The sequence below is a fragment of the Arachis stenosperma genome, chromosome 4 (assembly GCF_014773155.1).
Source record: "Arachis stenosperma cultivar V10309 chromosome 4, arast.V10309.gnm1.PFL2, whole genome shotgun sequence".
Lineage (NCBI taxonomy): Eukaryota > Viridiplantae > Streptophyta > Magnoliopsida > Fabales > Fabaceae > Arachis > Arachis stenosperma.
The window spans coordinates 49,589,594-49,607,828 of record NC_080380.1 but is presented as its reverse complement, the minus strand read 5'-3'; the positions used below and the strand labels follow the sequence as shown (position 1 = coordinate 49,607,828).

General features: G+C 38.9%; 1 non-coding gene across 1 annotated transcript; it reads right to left on the bottom strand.

The window, feature by feature from the left end:
* Positions 1–3,725: 3,725 nt before the first annotated feature.
* On the bottom strand, positions 3,726–3,829 carry LOC130978209 (small nucleolar RNA R71). The gene has a single exon (XR_009085865.1). It is a non-coding gene; the product is annotated as a small nucleolar RNA R71 (small nucleolar RNA).
* Positions 3,830–18,235: the final 14,406 nt, after the last annotated feature.

Genomic DNA, 18,235 nt, shown 5'->3' with positions numbered 1-18,235 from the left:
AACGCCCAGAATGTGCACCAATGGGCGTTTAAACGCCAGAATGATGCACAAAGGCATTTTACATGCCTATTTGGTGCAGGGATGGAATTCCTTGACACCTCAGGATCTGTGGACCCCACAGGATCACCTCAGGATCTGTGAACCTCACAGGATCCCCACCTACCTCGCCCTCTCTCTCTCCATTCATGGTCATCCCTTCTGTTTTTCATTCACCACCCACATTTATCCACTCTTCCCCATACACCCCACCTACCTTTACAATTCAACTTCTCCTTCCCACCCAATCCCACCCATATAGCCGAATCCATCTCCCCTCACTCTCCTCCACTTTCTTCTTCTTCTTCTTCTTCTTCTCTTCTTTCTTCTCTTGCTCGAGGGCGGGCACTATTTTAAGTTTGGTGTGGTAAAAGCATAGCTTTTTGCTTTTCCATTACCATTAATGGCACCTAAGGCCAGAGAAACCTCAAAGGGAAGACAAAAGCTTCCATCTCTGAGTCATGGGAGATGGAAAGACTCATATAAAGCCGTCATAGCTCAGTGGTAGAACATGTGGCTGCAAATCAAGAGATCCCTGAGATACCTCAGGGGATAAGTTGTCCTCCACATAAATATTGGAAGCAACTAAGGGTAGAAACACCAAAATTACTAGGAATCATTCAACAGAAGCAAGGAAAAGACATAGAGGAGCTCAAAGAGCACCATTGGACCTTCAAGAAGGCGCCACCCTCACTCAGGTGGATTCATTCCTTGTTCTTTATTTCTTTCTGTTTTTCGGTTTTTAATGTTGTGTTTATCTATGTTTTGTGTCTCTACTTCATGATCATTAGTATGTAACCATGCCGTAAAGCTATGAATAAAATCCATTAATCCTTCACCTCTCTTAAATGAAAAATGTTTTAATTCAAAAAGAACAAGAAGTACATGAATTTCGAATTTATCCTTGAATTTAATTTAATTATATTGATGTGGTGACAATACTTTTGTTTTCTGAATGAATGCTTGAACAGTGCATATGTCTTTTGATCTTGTTGTTTATGAATGTTAAAACTGTTGGCTCTTGAAAGAATGATGAACAAAGAGAAATGTTATTGATGGTCTGAAAAATCATGAAATTGATTCTTGAAGCAAGAAAAAGCAAAAAAAAAAAAAAGAGAAGGAGCAATAGAAAAAGCCCATAGCCCTTAAAACCAAAAGGCAAGGGTAAAAAGGATCCAAGGCTTTGAGCATCAATGGATAAGAGGGCCCAAGGAAATAAAATCCAGGCCTAAGCGGCTAAATCAAGCTGTCCCTAACCATGTGCTTGTGTCATGAAGGTCCAAGTAAAAAGCTTGAGACTGAGTGGTTAAAGTCGTGATCCAAAGCAAAAAGAGTGTGCTTAAGAGCTCTGGACACCACTAACTAGGGACTCTAGCAAAGCTAAGTCACAATCTGAAAAGGTTCACCCAGTTATGTGTCTGTGGCATTTGTGTATCCGGTGGTAATACTGGAAAACAAAGTGCTTAGGGCCATGGCCAAGACTCATAAGTAGCTGTGTTCAAGAATCAACATGCTTAACTAGGAAAGTCAATAACACTATCCAAAATTCTAAATTCCTAGAGAAGCCAATCATTCTAAACTACAAAGGAAAAAGTGAGATGCCAAAACTGTTCAGAAGCAAAAAGCTACAAGTCCCGTTCATCTAATTATAATTAATATTCATTGATATTTTGGAATTTATAGTATATTCTCTTCTTTTTATCCTAATTGATTTTCAGTTGCTTGGGGACAAGCAACAATTTAAGTTTGGTGTTGTGATGAGCGGATAATTTATACGCTTTTTGGTATTGTTTTTAGGTAGTTTTTAGTAAGTTCAAGCTACTTTTAGGGATGTTTTCATTAGTTTTTATGTTAAATTCATATTTTTGGACTTTACTATGAGTTTGTGTGTTTTTCTGTGATTTCAGGTAAATTCTGACAAAAATTGAGGGACTTGAGCAAAACTCTGAAAAAGGCTGACAAAAGGACTGCTGATGCTGTTGGAATCTGACCTCCCTGCACTCAAAATGGATTTTCTGGAGCTACAGAACTCCAATTGGCGCACTCTCAACGGCGTTGGAAAGTAGACATCCAGGGCTTTCCAGCAATATATAATAGTCCATACTTTATTCGGAAATTGACGACGTAACTTGGCGTTGAACGCCAAGTTCATGCTGCTGTCTGGAGTTAAACGCCAGAAAAACGTCATGATCCGGAGTTGAACGCCCAAAACACGTCATAACTCGGAGTTCAACTCCAAGAGAAGCCTCAGCTCGTGGATTGATCAAGCTCAGCCAGAGCATACACCAAGTGGGCCCCGGAAGTGGATTTATGCATCAGTTACTTACTCATGTAAACCCTAGGAGCTAGTTTATTATAAATAGGATGATTTATTAATGTATAAGACATCTTTGGTCTCAGTTTTGTTTTATTCTTCATCCTAAGAGGCTATTGATCACGTTTTTAGGGGGCTGGCCATTCGGCCATGCCTGAACCTTTTACTTATGTATTTTCAACGGTGGAGTTTCTGCACACCATAGATTAAGGGTGTGGAGCTCTGCTGTACCTCAAGTATTAATGCAATTCTATTTTATTCCATTCAATTCTATCTTATTCTTATTCCAAGATATTCATTCGTACCCAAGAACATGATGAATGTGATGATTATGTGACGCTCATTATCATTCTCACTTATGAACGCGTGTGATTGACAACCACTTCCGTTCTACATGTAACAGAGCTTGAATGTGTATCTCTTAGATTCCCTAACAGAATCTTCGTGGTATAAGCTAGATAGATGGCGGCATTCATGAGGATCCGGAAAGTCTCACCTTGTCTGTGGTATTCCGAGTAGGATCCTGGGAATCCGGAAAGTCTAACCTTGTCTGTGGTATTCCGAGTAGGATTCCGGTAATGAATGACTGTGACGTGCTTCAGACTTGCAAGTGCTGGGCGTTAGTGACAGACGCAAAAGAATCAAGGGATTCTATTCCAGTAGGCGCGGGAACCAACCAGTGATTAGCCATGCTGTGACAGAGCGCGTGAGCGTAGTTTTCACTGCGAGGATGGGATGTAGCCTTCGGCCAGGTGATGCCTCCAGACGATTAGCCATGCGAGTGACAGCCGCAGAGGACCATTTTCCCGAGAGGATTGAAAGTAGCCATCGTCGGACGGTGAACCCCTATACACAGCTTGCCATGGAAAGGAGTAAGAAGGATTGAGTTGAAGCAGTAGGAAAGTAGGCGTCCTTGAGCCATACAGTCTCTCCATTCGCTTATCTGAAATTCCCACCAATGAATCTGCATAAGTATTCTATCCCTTTTATTATTTCTAGTTTATTATTAATTTTCGAAACCATAAACAATTTTAATCAGCCTAACTGAGATTTACAAGGTGACCATAGCTTGCTTCATACCAACAATCTCTGTGGGATCGACCCTTACTCACGTAAGGTTTATTACTTGGACGACCCAGTACACTTGCTGATTAGTTGAACGGAGTTGTGAAAACAACCGATGCCATAATAATGATTTCATACAAGTACAAAAGAACATGGATCACAATCTCGTCCACCACTCATGCTTTTCACTTTTGCTGTAAGAGACAGAGCTAGAACATGGTTGGACTCACAACCTAAAGATAGCCTGGACTCCTGGGATAAGCTGGTCACGGCCTTCTTGGATAAATTCTTTCCTCCTCAAAAGCTGAGCAAGCTTAGAGTGGATGTTCAGACCTTCAAGCAAAAAGATGGTGAATCCCTCTATGAAGCTTGGGAAAGATACAAGCAGATGACCAAAAAGTGTCCTTTTGACATGTTTTCAGAATGAACCATATTACATATATTCTATTATGGTCTATCTGAGTTTTCCAAGATGTCATTGGACCATTCTGCAGGTGGATCCATTCACCTAAAGAAAATGCCTACAGAAGCTCAAGAACTTATTGACATGGTTGCAAATAACCAATTCATATACACTTCTGAGAGGAATTCCGTGAATAATGGGACGCCTCAGAGGAAGGGAGTTCTTGAAATTGATGCTCTGAATGCCATATTGGCTCAGAACAAAGTGTTGACTCAGCAAGTCAACATGATCTCTCAAAGTCTGAATGTTTGGCAAAATACATCCAATAGTACTAAAGAGACAGCTTCTGAAGAAGCTTATGATCCTGAGAACCCTGCAATGGCAGAGGTTAATTACATGGGTGAACCTTATGGAAACACCTATAATTCATCATGGAGAAATCATCCAAATTTCTCATGGAAGGATCAACAAAAGCCTTAATAAGGCTTTAATAATGGTGGAAGAAACAGGCTCAGCAATAACAAGCCTTTTCCATCATCTTCTCAGTAACAGACAGAGAATTATAAGTAGAGCCCCTCTAATTTAGCAAACTTAGTCTCTGATCTGTCAAAGGCCACTTTAAGTTTCATGAGTGAGACAAGATCCTCCATTAGAAATTTGGAGGCACAAGTGGGCCAGCTGAGTAAGAAAGTAACTGAAACTCCTTCTAGTACTCTCCCAAGCAATACTGAAGAAAATACAAAGAGAGAGTGCAAGGCCATTGACATAGTCAATATGGCCGAATGCAAGGACGAGGAGGAGGACGTGAATCCCAATGAGGAAGACCTCATGGGACGTCTCTCAAGCAAGAAGGAGTTCCCTATTGAGGACCTAAAGGAATCTGAGGCTCATATAGAGACCATAGAGATCCCACTAAATCTCCTTCTGCCATTCATGAGCTCTGAAGACTATTCTTCCTCAGAAGAGGATGAAGATGTGACTGGAGAGCAAGTTGCTCAATATCTAGGAGCCATTATGAAGCTGAATGCCAAGTTGTTTGGTAATGAGACTTGGGAAGGTTAACCTCCCTTGCTCATTAGTGAACTAGATACATGGATTCAGAAAACTTTACCTCAAAAGAGACAAGATCCAGGCAAATTCTTAATACCATGTACCATAGGCACTATGACCTTTAACAAGGCTCTGTGTGACCTGGGGTCAGGCATAAATCTTATGCCACTCTCTATAATGGAGAAACTAGGGATCATTGAGGTACAGTCTGCCATATTCTCATTACAAATGGCAGACAAGTCAGTAAGACAAGCTTATGGATTGGTAGAGGACGTGCTAGTGAAGGTTGAAGGCCTTTACATCCCTGCTGATTTCATAATCTTAGACACTAGGAAGGAGGAGGATGAATGCATCATCTTTGGAAGACCTTTCCTAGCCACTGTAACACCCTACCATACAGAGTCTTATGCTTAAGTCATAATTCAGAGATGGCAAGGTATTACGACCTCTAAAATAAAAATTTAGTACGTATAGTAGTATGAATGATTGATTATAACTAGGAGCCTTTGTAGAAAAAAGGGGTAAACAAGAAAAATCGCAACTCAAAAGCGCAACACTCCGATTGTTAACGTAACGAACAAGGATAAACCAACGCGAGATTATATATATACAAAGGAGTGTCAAAAACAGGAATATCAAGACTCAAGATCCGGCTGCGAAGATAACCGGTCCGAGCATAGCAATATATACATATGATAAAATAAGGAAAACCCCAAAGGAAACCCAAAGGGACACAAATACATAAAACCTATTCTCCAAAACTTCCCATAAGAGGAGTCATCACAGTTTGTATTATTTAATGGAGATAAAAGTATCTAAGCAAAACATATAAACCAAAACATAATCCCGAGAACAAAGGATCTTCGCAAATCTAGAAGTCTCCAGCATGCCTCAACGGGAAACCTCACGTCCTGCATCTGAAAACCACAAAATCCGCATGGGTGAGAACCAGAGGTCCCCAGCATGGTAACAGCTTCCACATATATAATACATAATAATAGAGGAAAGTCAAAGGCAATCCTAGAACTTCCTCCAGATAATATCAAAGCTTATAAACAAGCTAAACCATATAAGGGCATCTGACTAAAGATTCTTCAGTCTAACTAATACTTCCCTTTCCAATTCCTTCAAACCTCCCAACCACCAGCAGGAGTATATTATAGCAAACACAGTTATATCAGACAAAGAATATACAAATAGGAGCAGTTAAGACATTTAGACAATTAGCAAGTAATATGCAGTCAAATAGGCAATCTCAAACAATTCACATAGTATGCATATGATGAATGCCTGTCCCTAGTGGCCGATGATATCATCTTGTCGGTTATAGAGCCAACCCGACAAGTCCTGGTTGCTAACCATTGGACTGTCCCTCTGTCGTGCATCCCCAACTCGAGTTATACTCGTTATAAACTTGATCATAAACATGATCCATATCCATCACCCTCACTGGTGAATATTTCGGGGGCGAGCTCATCCGGGTCTTTCACAGTGCCCGGCCACACTTACGACATAGGGTCAACAGAGTCTCGAGCCTCCACCTGGGGCACGTGGTGGCTAGCCACTGCTTCTTCCCAGGGATCTCGTGCCTCTGATAGTGGAAGTGCAAATCTCGATTATCAATAATTCAGCATAAACATGCATGAATTCTCATCTATGGATCAACATCCATATCAGCCATCCGGCTCACGGTTCAGTCCAGAACCAGCCAATATTCATATCATACACAGCCTTTCCGGCTCACGGTTAAATCCATAACCAGCCGTTTCATTAACAATTATAGCCTTTCGGCCCATGGCATAACAAGCACTTCCACCACCATCCTCCGCATCTCACATAATCATCTTGATCCTCATTGATCATTCATTTTTCCCTTGCTTCACTCGCAAGTTACCTCATTCACTAGCCCCTTTTTAATAGCTAGGCATGTCATAATGATTTAAGACATAAATGGTGAGATCGGGGGCTTAGAAGTATGAGATTTGGCTTTTAAAACTCAAAAAATCAACTTTGGGATGAAAACAGGGCCACGCGTACGCGCACTCCATGCGCACGCGTGGATGGCCTCAAAAACTCATCGACGCGTAAGCGTCATGCACGCTAACGCGTGGATTAAAAATTTGCCAATCGTCGCGCACGCGTCAACCACGCGTACGCGTGGGTGCTCTCGTGCCCCAGGCACAAAGCTGGCACGGTTCTGGCACAACTCTCTGGAAAATGGCTGGGTATTGGGTGCAGCACCATCGGCGCGCCCGCGCACACCACGCGCACGCATGGATGGCGTTTTCTGGAAGATCGGCGCGTACGCGCCAAGTGCGCCCACGCGCAAGGGGTTATTCTGCTAAAAATTTTCTAAGTTAAAAGCTGCAGAATTCACAGATTTAAACCCCAATCTTCCAACGGACATAACTTCCTCATTTTAAATCGTTTTTCACCCGTTCTTTGAACGGCATGGACATCCCGGATCCAATTTCATTACTAAACAGATTTGGTACAAAACGGAGATCCGTAGTCCAAGTTATGTCCCGCCAAAGTGTGCCCAAAAACCATATTTTCATACAAAACCACAAAGTGCCATTTTCAAAACAAGCCATTTCCAACTCTTTTCAAAACCAATCAAAACATGCCAAGTTCATCCCTTTTCTTTGAAATCAATCAAAATATATCAAATTCAACATCAAGCCTCCTCAACTCACACATTGACACATTACCACAATTTACCAAAATCACTATCTCATCATTTTACCCCACTTCACCCAAGTGGCTCAAACTCGAACACATTGACATATCATATACTATTCCTCATGCCAATTCTCAACAACACCAATTCCAATAAATTATTATTGTACATAATCAACATCATACTCACCATCAACATGGTTCAACCCACAATTCAACCACAACCAATCATCAAGCATATATCACAACATGCATATTTCTCATACATCATACCACCAAGGCATCAATAATCATCATCACATATATGACCACATCATATATCTCAATCATTCAACAACATCAACAATTCAATGCCTATCTTAGGGCCTCTAGCCTAAGTATTTCCTACCACATTACATATTAGATACGGGAAACCGAAACCATACCTTAGCCGATTTTCCCAAGCTCCCCCGGAGCACTTCCAAACCACTTATCCACAAGCTCTCAAGGCCTCAACACCTCCAAGAACAGATTTTTCACCACCAAACCCTTTCCAAGCTTTTCAAAGTCACCAATCAAGCTCCAATATCCACACATTCACAACCTAAGCCACAACCATCATACCCATACACAACATCTCAAAACCCAAACATCATAGAACAACAAAGTTACACTAGGGTTGAGAATCTTACCACATCCAAGGTCCAAGGAGACAAGATTAACCTTCTCCTTCAAGAGAGTTGGGTCCTATAACATCAAAGAACCCCAAAATCTCAATATTTTACCCATGAAACTCGAAAATAAGGGCTGAAATTTCGAACAGAATACGTGGCTTACCTCAAGATTAGTTGTATGGGTTTTTTAGAGCTCTCCGCGGTGAACGCGTGGCCGCAAACGGAGCGGCAATCGGAGCTCTAGATCAAAAGTTATGGTGGTTTGAAGATCAAGTGAGAGATAGAGGTTTGAGAGAGTGTTTTTCCCCCATTTCCTCTCTTTTTCAGCGTGTTTGGTGTTGTGTGAGGAGAGAGAGTGCTGAAAACTAGAGTTTTGGTTTAGTTGTGTTGGGCCAAGGGCCCACTTTGGGTCCGTTTGGCCCGGTTTGGCCCGTTCGGTCCAATCTTGGTCCGAATTCTATAAAATTGGTACCAAAATTCTCGTCTCAGTCTCCTCTATCACATTTAGCCATAAAAATCACATTTTAGGCTTTCTAGAATAAATTCTCATTTATGGGTTAATTAGCCGTTAATTAACCGGGTTTTACAGCCACAGCAGGAGCTGTGATTGATGTTGACAGAGGAGAGCTAGTCCTTCAATTGAATGGGGACTACCTTGTATTTAAGACCCAAGGGTGTTCTTCTGTAAACATGGAAAAGAGGCACAGTAAGCTTCTCTCAATACAGAGTCAAACAAAGCCCCCACAATCAAACTCTAAGTTTAGTGTTGGGAGGCCACAACCAAACACTAAGTTTGGTGTTAAGAAGCCCCCACATTCAAACTCTAAGTTTGGTGTTGGGAGGCTCTCATCATGCTCTAAACATCTGTAAGGCTCCATGAGAGCCATTGTCAAGCTAGTGACATTAAAGAAGCGCTTGTTGGGAGGCAACCCAATTTTTATTTATCTAATGTTATTTTTTTATTTTACTGTTATTTTATGTTTTATTAGGTTCATGATCATGTGGAGACACGAAAAAAATACAAAAATTAAAAATAGAATCAAAAACAGCAGAAAAAAAATCACACCATGGAGGAAGGACTTACTGGCGTTTAAACACCAGTAAGGAGCATCTGGCTGGCGTTCAACGCCAGAACAGAGCATGGATCTGGTGTTGAACGCCAGAAACAAGCAACATCCTGGCGTTTGAATGCCAGGAATATGCCCTGAGGAAAGCTGGCGCTGAACGCCAGGAAGAAGCATGGAACTGGCGTTCAACGCCAGAAACATGCTGCAATTGGGCGTTGAACGCCCAAAATGAGCATCACTTCGGCGTTTAAACGCCAGAATTGTATACTAAGGCATTATACACGCCTAATGGGTGCAGGGATGTAAATCCTTGACACCCCAGGATCTGTGGACCCCACAAGATCACCTCAGGATCTGTGGACCCACAGGATCTCCACCCACCTCAACTCACCTTCTTTCTTCTTCACCAATGACCTCAATCTCTCTTCCCCATCACCCCTTCACCACTCACATCCATCCATCTCTTCCCCACCCAATCCCACCCATATGGCCGAAACATACACATCTCTCCCTCTCCTCCATATCTTCTTCCATTCTTTCTTCTTTTACTCGATGGCGAGCAACATTTTAAGTTTGGTGTGGTAAAAGCATAGCTTTTTACTTTTTTATAACCATTGATGGCACCTAAGGCCAGAGAAACCTCTAGAAAGAGGAAAGGAAAGACAAAAGCTTCCACCTCCGAGTCATAGGAGATGGAGAGATTCATCTAAAGGGTCTATAGCTCAGTGGTAGAACATTTGACTGCAAATCAAGAGATCCCTAAGATACCTCAAGGAATAAATTTTCGTCCACATAATTATTGGGAGCAACTAAGGATAGGAGCACCAAAATCACTAGGGATCATACAACAGAAGCAAGGAAGAAACATAGAGGAGCTCAAAGAGCACCATTGGTCCTTCAAGAAGGCGCCACCCTCACTAAGGTGGACTCATTCCTTGTTCTTATTTTCTCTGTTTTTCGGTTTTTATGTTATATGTTTATCTATGTTTTGTGTCTCTACTTCATGATCATTAGTAGTTAGTAACTATGTCTTAAAGTTATGATAAATTCCATTAATCCTTCACCTCTCTTAAATGAAAAATGTTTCTAATTCAAAAGAACAAGAAGTACATGAATTTCGAATTTATCCTTGAATTTAGTTTAGTTATATTGATGTGGTGACAATACTTTTTGTTCTCTGAATGAATGCTTGAACAGTGCATATTTTTTATCTTGTTATTTATGAATGTTAAAATTATTGGCTCTTGAAAGAATGATGAATAAGAGAAATATTATTGTTGATCTGAAAAAATCATAAAATTGATTCTTGAAGCAAGAAAAAGCAGTGAAAAAGCAAAAGGCTTGCAAAAAAAAAAAGAGGTGGCAAAAAAAATAAAAAGAAAAAGAAAAAGCAAGCAGAAAAAGCCAATAGCCCTTAAAACCAAAAGGCAAGGGTAAAAAGGATCCAACGCTTTGAGCATCAATGGATAGGAGGGCCCAAGGAAATAAATCCAGGCATAAGCGGCTAAATCAAGCTGTCCCTAACCATGTGCTTGTGTCATGAAGGTCCAAGTGAAAAGCTTGAGACTGAGTGGTTAAAGTCGTGATCCAAAGCAAAAAGAGTGTGCTTAAGAGCTCTGGACACCTCTAACTGGGGACTCTAGCAAAGCTGAGTCACAATCTGAAAAGGTTCACCCAGTTATGTGTCTGTGGCATTTATGTATCCGGTGGTAATACTGGAAAATAAAGTGCTTAGGGCCACGGCCAAGACTCATAAGTAACTGTGTTCAAGACTCAACATACTTAACTAGGAGAATCAATTAACGCTATCTGAACTCTGAGTTCCAAGAGAAGCCAATCATTCTAAACTTCAAAGGATGAAGTGAGATGCCAAAACTGTTCAGAAGCAAAAAGCTACAAGTCCCACTCATCTAATTAGAATTAATATTCATTAATATTTTGGAATTTATAGTATATTCTCTTCTTTTATCCTATTTGATTTTCAGTTGCTTGGGGACAAGCAACAATTTAAGTTTGGTGTTGTGATGAGCGAATAATTTATACGCTTTTTGGCTTTGTTTTTAGGTAGTTTTTAGTATGATCTAACTACTTTTAGGGATGTTTTCATTAGTTTTTATGTTAAATTCACATTTCTGGACTTTACTACGAGTTTGTGTGTTTTTCTGTGATTTCAGATATTTTCTGGCTGAAATTGAGGGACCTGAGCAAAACTCTGATAAGAAGGCTGACAAAGGACTGCTAATGCTCTTCGAATCTGACCCCCTGCACTCAAAATGGATTTTCTGGAGCTACAGAACTCCAAATGGCGCGCTCTCAACGGCGTTGAAAAGTAGACATCCAGAGCTTTCCATTAATATATAATAGTTCATAATTTATTCGAGATTTGATGACATAAATTGGTGCTCAACGCCAGTTCCATGCTACATTCTGGAGTCAAACGCTAGAAACACGTCACGAACCAGAGTTGAACACCAAAAACACGTTATAACTTGGCGTTCAACTCCAATAAAAGCCTCTGCACGTGTAACATTCAAGCTCAGCCCAAGCACACACCAAGTGGGCCCCGGAAGTGGATTTCTGCATTAATTACTTACTTCAGTAAACCCTAAGTAGCTAGTTTATTATAAATAGGACATTTTACTATTGTATTTTTATCCTGGATTGTATTTTTTGATCCTGTGATCACGTTTTGGGGGCTGGCCATTCGGCCATGCCTGGACCTTCATCACTTATGTATTTTCAACGGTGGAGTTTCTACACACCATAGATTAAGGGTGTGGAGCTCTGCTGTACCTCAAGTTTTAATGCAATTACTATTACTTTCTATTCAATTCAATTTATTCCTGTTCTAAGATGCCATTCGTACTTCAACCTGATGGATGTGATGATCCGTGACACTCATCATCATCCATCCTTATGAACGCGTGCCTGATAACCACTCCGTTCTACAAGCGAGAGCTAGAGTGCGTATCTCTTGGATTCCTGATGCACGATACATGGTTGCCCCTCGCCTGACAACCAAGCCTTCCATTCCGTGTGATCAGAATCTTTGTGGTATAAGCTAGAATTGATGGCGGCATTCATGAGAATCCGGAAAGTCTAAACCTTTTCTGTGGTATTCCGAGTAGGATTCTGGGATTGAATGACTCTGACGAGCTTCAAACTCGCGATTTTTGGGCGTGATGACAAACGCAAAAGAATCAAGGGAATCTATTCCAACATGATCTAGAACCGACAGATGATTAGCCGTGACGTGACAGAGCATTTGGACCTTTTTCACTGAGAGGATGGGATGTAGCCATTGACAACGGTGATGCCCTACATACAGCTTGCCATAGAAAGGAGTGGCAAAGATTGGACGAAAGCAGTAGGAAAGCAGAGATTCAGAAGGAACACAGCATCTCCATACACCTATCTGAAATTCCCAGTAATGAATTTACATAAGTATTTCTATCCTTTATTATTTAATTAAGTATCTCTTTATATTTTCCGAAAACCACTATCAATTTGAATCCGCCTGACTGAGATTTACAAGCTGACCATAGCTTGCTTCATACCAACAATCTCTGTGGGATCGACCCTTACTCACGTAAGGTATTACTTGGACGACCCAGTACACTTGCTGGTTAGTTGTGCGGAGTTGTGACAAAGTGAGATTCACATTTGAGAGCACCAAGTCTTTGGAGCCATTGTTGATGATCACAATTTCGTCCACCAACTATTGCCCTCTGATCGGATTGGATGGATGCTTCTTAAAAGGGTACTTTGGTGGTCATCTATTGTCAGCTGTGGGGCAGGATGCCAATAATAGTTTCTTTGTTATAGCATTTGCTGTAGTTGAAGCTGAGAACACTGAATCCTGGAAATGGTTTCTTTCAATCCTGCATGATGATCTTGGTTCTGTGGCTGCCAATGGGTGGAACTTCATGTCTGACCAGCAGAAGGTTACATTACTTCTTTCTTTGTCTTTCCTTTTTGTTATATGGTTTGTGTTCTGTGCTTACTTGTTAATTCAACTGTTCTTATGAATTGTTATTGTGGGGGTTGGCTAAGGCATTGCATGAGGTAATGCCACAAGCCCATCATAGAAATTATGTCTTACATATATGGAAAAACTTCATCAAGCACTTTAAGGACAAGCACACAAAAGGGCTAGTTTGGAAGGATGCTAAGAGCACAACAATGAAAGAATTCGAAGACTCAATAGAACTTGTGAAGAAGGTGAACAAGGATGCTTGGGAGTATCTACGGAAGTTTGATCCTGGTGCATGGACGAATGCTTACTTTAGCCATGGGCCGAAGTGTGACAATATCACCAATAACATGTGCGAAGTTTGGAATGCCAAGATCGTGGGGTATAGAGAGAAACCAATTTTAACTATGTGCGAGGAGCTTCGAAGTTACGTTATGTGAAAGATGGCAGGGCACAAGCACAGAATAAGCAAATGCAAGGGTAAATTGACTCTAGTTCAACAACTAAGGCTGGATGAGTACATCATTTCTGAGAGCAATAAGTGGACAGCAGAGTGGGCTGGGGATGAGGCAAGGGTATTGTTTGAAGTCCAGAGGTACCAGACCAGAGTGGCTGTTAATTTGCAATGGGAAACATGTGCTTGCAACGTTTGGCAACTAACAGGTTTAGTCATCAACTCATTTCTTGGCAATAATTTAAGTAAATATTGATTGAGTAAAAGTCATTTATGAATCTATCCTACCAGGGTTGCCTTGCAAGCTTGCAGTGGCTGCTATCTCAAGGTTAAGGAAACAAGGGCTGAGGCCAGAGGATTTTGCACATAAATGGCTTACAATAGAAGTTGTTCGGGCTACTTATGGGGACTCCATTAAACCAGTGAATTCTGAGGAGTTTTGGGAAGAAACAAACAGGCTGCATCCAGAGGCACCAATCATTAGGAGACCCCCTGGGAGACCAACCAAAAAAAGGGCTGTTGATGTGGTGGCTGAGTCACAAATGCAGTAGCAAGGTCACAAGGTGAAGAAGTCATTCCAAGTCACGTGCAGTAAATGTGGGCAAAAGGGACACTACCACATGACTTGCAAAGAACCTCCTGCAAATCCAAATTGGCAGCCAAAACAAAAGAAGGCAAAGTAACAACAAACTGGAAACCAATTATCACAGCCACCTCTAGATCAGCAGGAAGCACAGGTAAAAGGAGTTCTACATATTTTTCTTTTCCCTTGTAGTAGTTGTTATTTCATCTATTCAATTGAGCAGTATAGTAGCTGAGATTGTTATTTTTGGATTTGCACAGGCCGGGAAAAGAGTTGGAAGCAATGTTCCCCAAAATGTTACGGCCACATCTATTGATCCAGTGGTAGTTTTTTGTCTGAGACCCTAAACTTAAGTTTTTTTTCTATCATGGCTGTGCTTACTTTGCTTCTCATATGTCTTTCACAGGGTAAAACAAAAAGACAAAAGAAAAAAGTCCCAAAGACCTCTAACACTCACTTAGTCCAACAAGAGACAAGGGTTGACACTCAATCTTCACACCCTGCCCAACCACCAGTAGAGGTAATGTTATTTTACAGATTCATGCCCTTTAACTATAAAATTAATTGGCCCAAGAGCATATACAATAAATTGAATTGTTTTCATGTGGTTTAGGGTGTGGACTACAACACTGAGTCCTCAAACCCTGCTACCCCAACTGCACTCAACCACGGGCCAAATTTCATACCCAAGCAAGCTATAACTTGACCTCCAGCACCTACAATGCACCACCCCAAATTTCACTATGCTATTTTAGTGAATATATGTAGAAAAAGACAATAAAATCCACCCAATTAAAGCAAATAAATACTATAAAATGTGGATTCATCAGCAGTATTGGAAATTGTAAACTTCTTTTGGTCCAATTCGACATAAGAGATGAAATTATAAGTGAAAAGCTGATGAATTAGGATTAACAGAAACTCATCTTTGAACATTTTATTGCTGTTTCTAACCCAATACCAAACCAATTCATGAAGTAAACTATTCAATAAAGAAATAAAAAACAAAACAAAAATAGAGAAGTAAACTATTAACCTATTTGAGACCATAATTTTATCGATCAATTATAATAAGTAGTACTTACACTAATTGTTCTTGCTTCATCATTAATATAGGAGACATTTTTTTGTGCACTGTGATCCATAACTCTCCTCTACTGACTCTCCTCCCTTGTTGTTTCGACTGTAACAACAAAGGTTATGCCATTACCATATTCCACACAATCAAGGAAACTTAAGTCATAGAGATGGTACAAATAGTGAATAAAAAAGTAAAATACATCTTCTTCCATCCGCCGTGCGAAACTTTTCAAACCGCCAGTGTGGGTATATCGTTGTTTTGATCGATTAATTGTGTTTTTTCTGTGCTTCTCCTATTGGTCCATCAGAGTTGAAGAGCGATTAAAAACTAATTTAGAAAGACTTGATGCAACATAAATTGTATTTTTGTGTACCAATGATATATTAGATTACCTGCGTTTTAGCTTTGGCACGATAGTCAAGGAACCATCTCCAATGCTCTAGATCAATTCCCGGTGGACAGCACTTAATATTTTGTTCAATCGTTCATGATTGCTCGTAATAAGCATTATACAATTTCCCATATTTTTCAAAATATTTTTCTTGATAGTTCCTTCACTATCTTCATCAAAGTAAAAAATTTGCTATATATTTAATACAATTTTCCAATAATTATAAATATAAGTAGATTTAATTCAATACGGATATAAACTTTTACCTTGACACATTTTTTATAAACCTTGCCTTTAGTGGTAATCTTATGCCAACTTTTCTCATAGATAGAAAATTTTCCATAGTTAGATCTTAGCAGATCAAGCACGCTACTCAACAGTTTAGCTTCGTCTCCAATTGGTTACTTTTCGTTGTTGAACTTGAGCATGATCCTTCTACTGTTAGGCCGTTCTATAGCCTCCCTCACACTTAATTTTTCCGGTTTGATTATGCCATCGAAATTTATAAGCCAAATATAATACCATATATGTGTATCTGTTGTGGACAAAAAGAAAGAAAACTAATATATAACATAAAGTCTAAATCATGTTGAACAAAGAAAAATTATTAAATACATTATCAATGATCTTAACTGTCCAAAACTCTGTACTCTTGCGTCCTTTGCGACTTTGAGCTCCAAAGGCAACAAAGGGGTCATCAACTTCTTGATCAAGAGAATCTACATCATTTGCGTTAGCTGCCAAGTTTACGTGGCCTGCCTCCGAGTTCTGAATGCTATTTGTGCTCGTCTATGGAGCAGGCCTTGGTTCACCACGTAGCGAATGGAATGGGCATGAAATTGCAGGGACACTATCACCACTATCCGAAAAAATTTGAGAGTCATCGTGGTGAAAAGCCGAAGTTAGAGGCGAAGAACTTTGAGGTTGCTGATGTTGTGGCACACGAAAGGATCCTTCTTCCACATACTTGTTTTGCGGCGGTAAGGTGAAAGGTACCCAATTTTTTGCCATTGTGATTCGTTCCTGTTGTAGTGAATCTTGATATCTTAACGTAGTTATTTTTAATATTATTATTACTTAGTTATCTCCATTTCTTTATGTCTTTTCAATGGTTTTTTTTAATTTAATTTGTTAAAAAAATTTGAACTAAAATAAATATAGAAACATAAAAATGGACAACTAATTATAAATTGGACTAAATTTTTTGGGTGAGATCCAAAAGATTAAAATGTCAAAATAACTACTATATATATTTATTTAATGAGATCCAAAAAATTATAATTTTAATATATAATTAAAAATAATTTGATAAAATTATTTATATAAAAAATTTCACTACAAATTAATTAATATTCAAAAATGCAAAATCTTAAAATACAGATAAAAAAATAATTTTGTAATAATTTGATTATTTTTATTATTTTATTTGTAAAAAAAATTATTTATTAAGATGTAAAAAATGAGATTATAATTAGTTGGATTAAAAAATATTAAAAATTTAATAGTATAAAAAAATAAAAAAATTATGTAAAGACTAATTTAATCAATAATTCTTAAAATTTTAAAGATGAAATGAGTGTATTAATTTGACTTTAAATAAAGTTATGATACAGATAGCAAATGACGTGGCATATCATGTATCACTAATTTAATACATCAACCAATTATCTTATGAAATGTGTGATTAATCTACTATATTATTATGCCACATAACACTTAACGTGACAAATTATTATCTGATTAATGAAAAGACTAATTTAACTTATATTTTATCTTTTAAAAATAATATAATTAATTAATTTTTTCGAAAACTATTTTAAAAAATAATTATTTTTCACATACGAATTTAATTATTAACTCTACTCCATTTTATACCGAATATCTAAAATTATATAAAAGATTTTCAAAGAGAAAAAGGTATGAAAGTTGAGAGGACCCATCAATATTTAGGTGGCCCGGATGAATCTTGCACATGCAAGTCCATCTTCCAAATGTTTGTCTGCATCATCTTTGAAACTAAAATGCTTATTAATGATTGACTTAATAATAATTTTCTTCTCTTCAAAAGGGCATGGACCCGTGTCACGGGCAGGTCATCATTGATTTAATCGAAGTTATAAAGTATATATTCATTAGGGCAACAGTTCGACCAAAAGAAGTAAAACCAACTCTCTAACAAGATTTTAGATAAAATACTTTTATTTTTAATAAATTTTTATTGTTTTAAAATTTCTGAGAAGTATTCTATCAGACACATCAGTTATTCCATCTTAAAATGACTAATTTATTTTAAAAGAATAATTATTTTAACCTAATTATCTTCTAAATAAATCTTTTTAGATTTATTTGTTCAATATGCATAATAAAAGTCTATTAAAAGTAATGAAGAGATTAATTTTTGGGGTAAGTATTGTTTTGGTCCCTAACGTTGAGGGCCAGAATCGAAATCGTTCCTGACATAATTTTTTATTTAGAATCATCCTTAA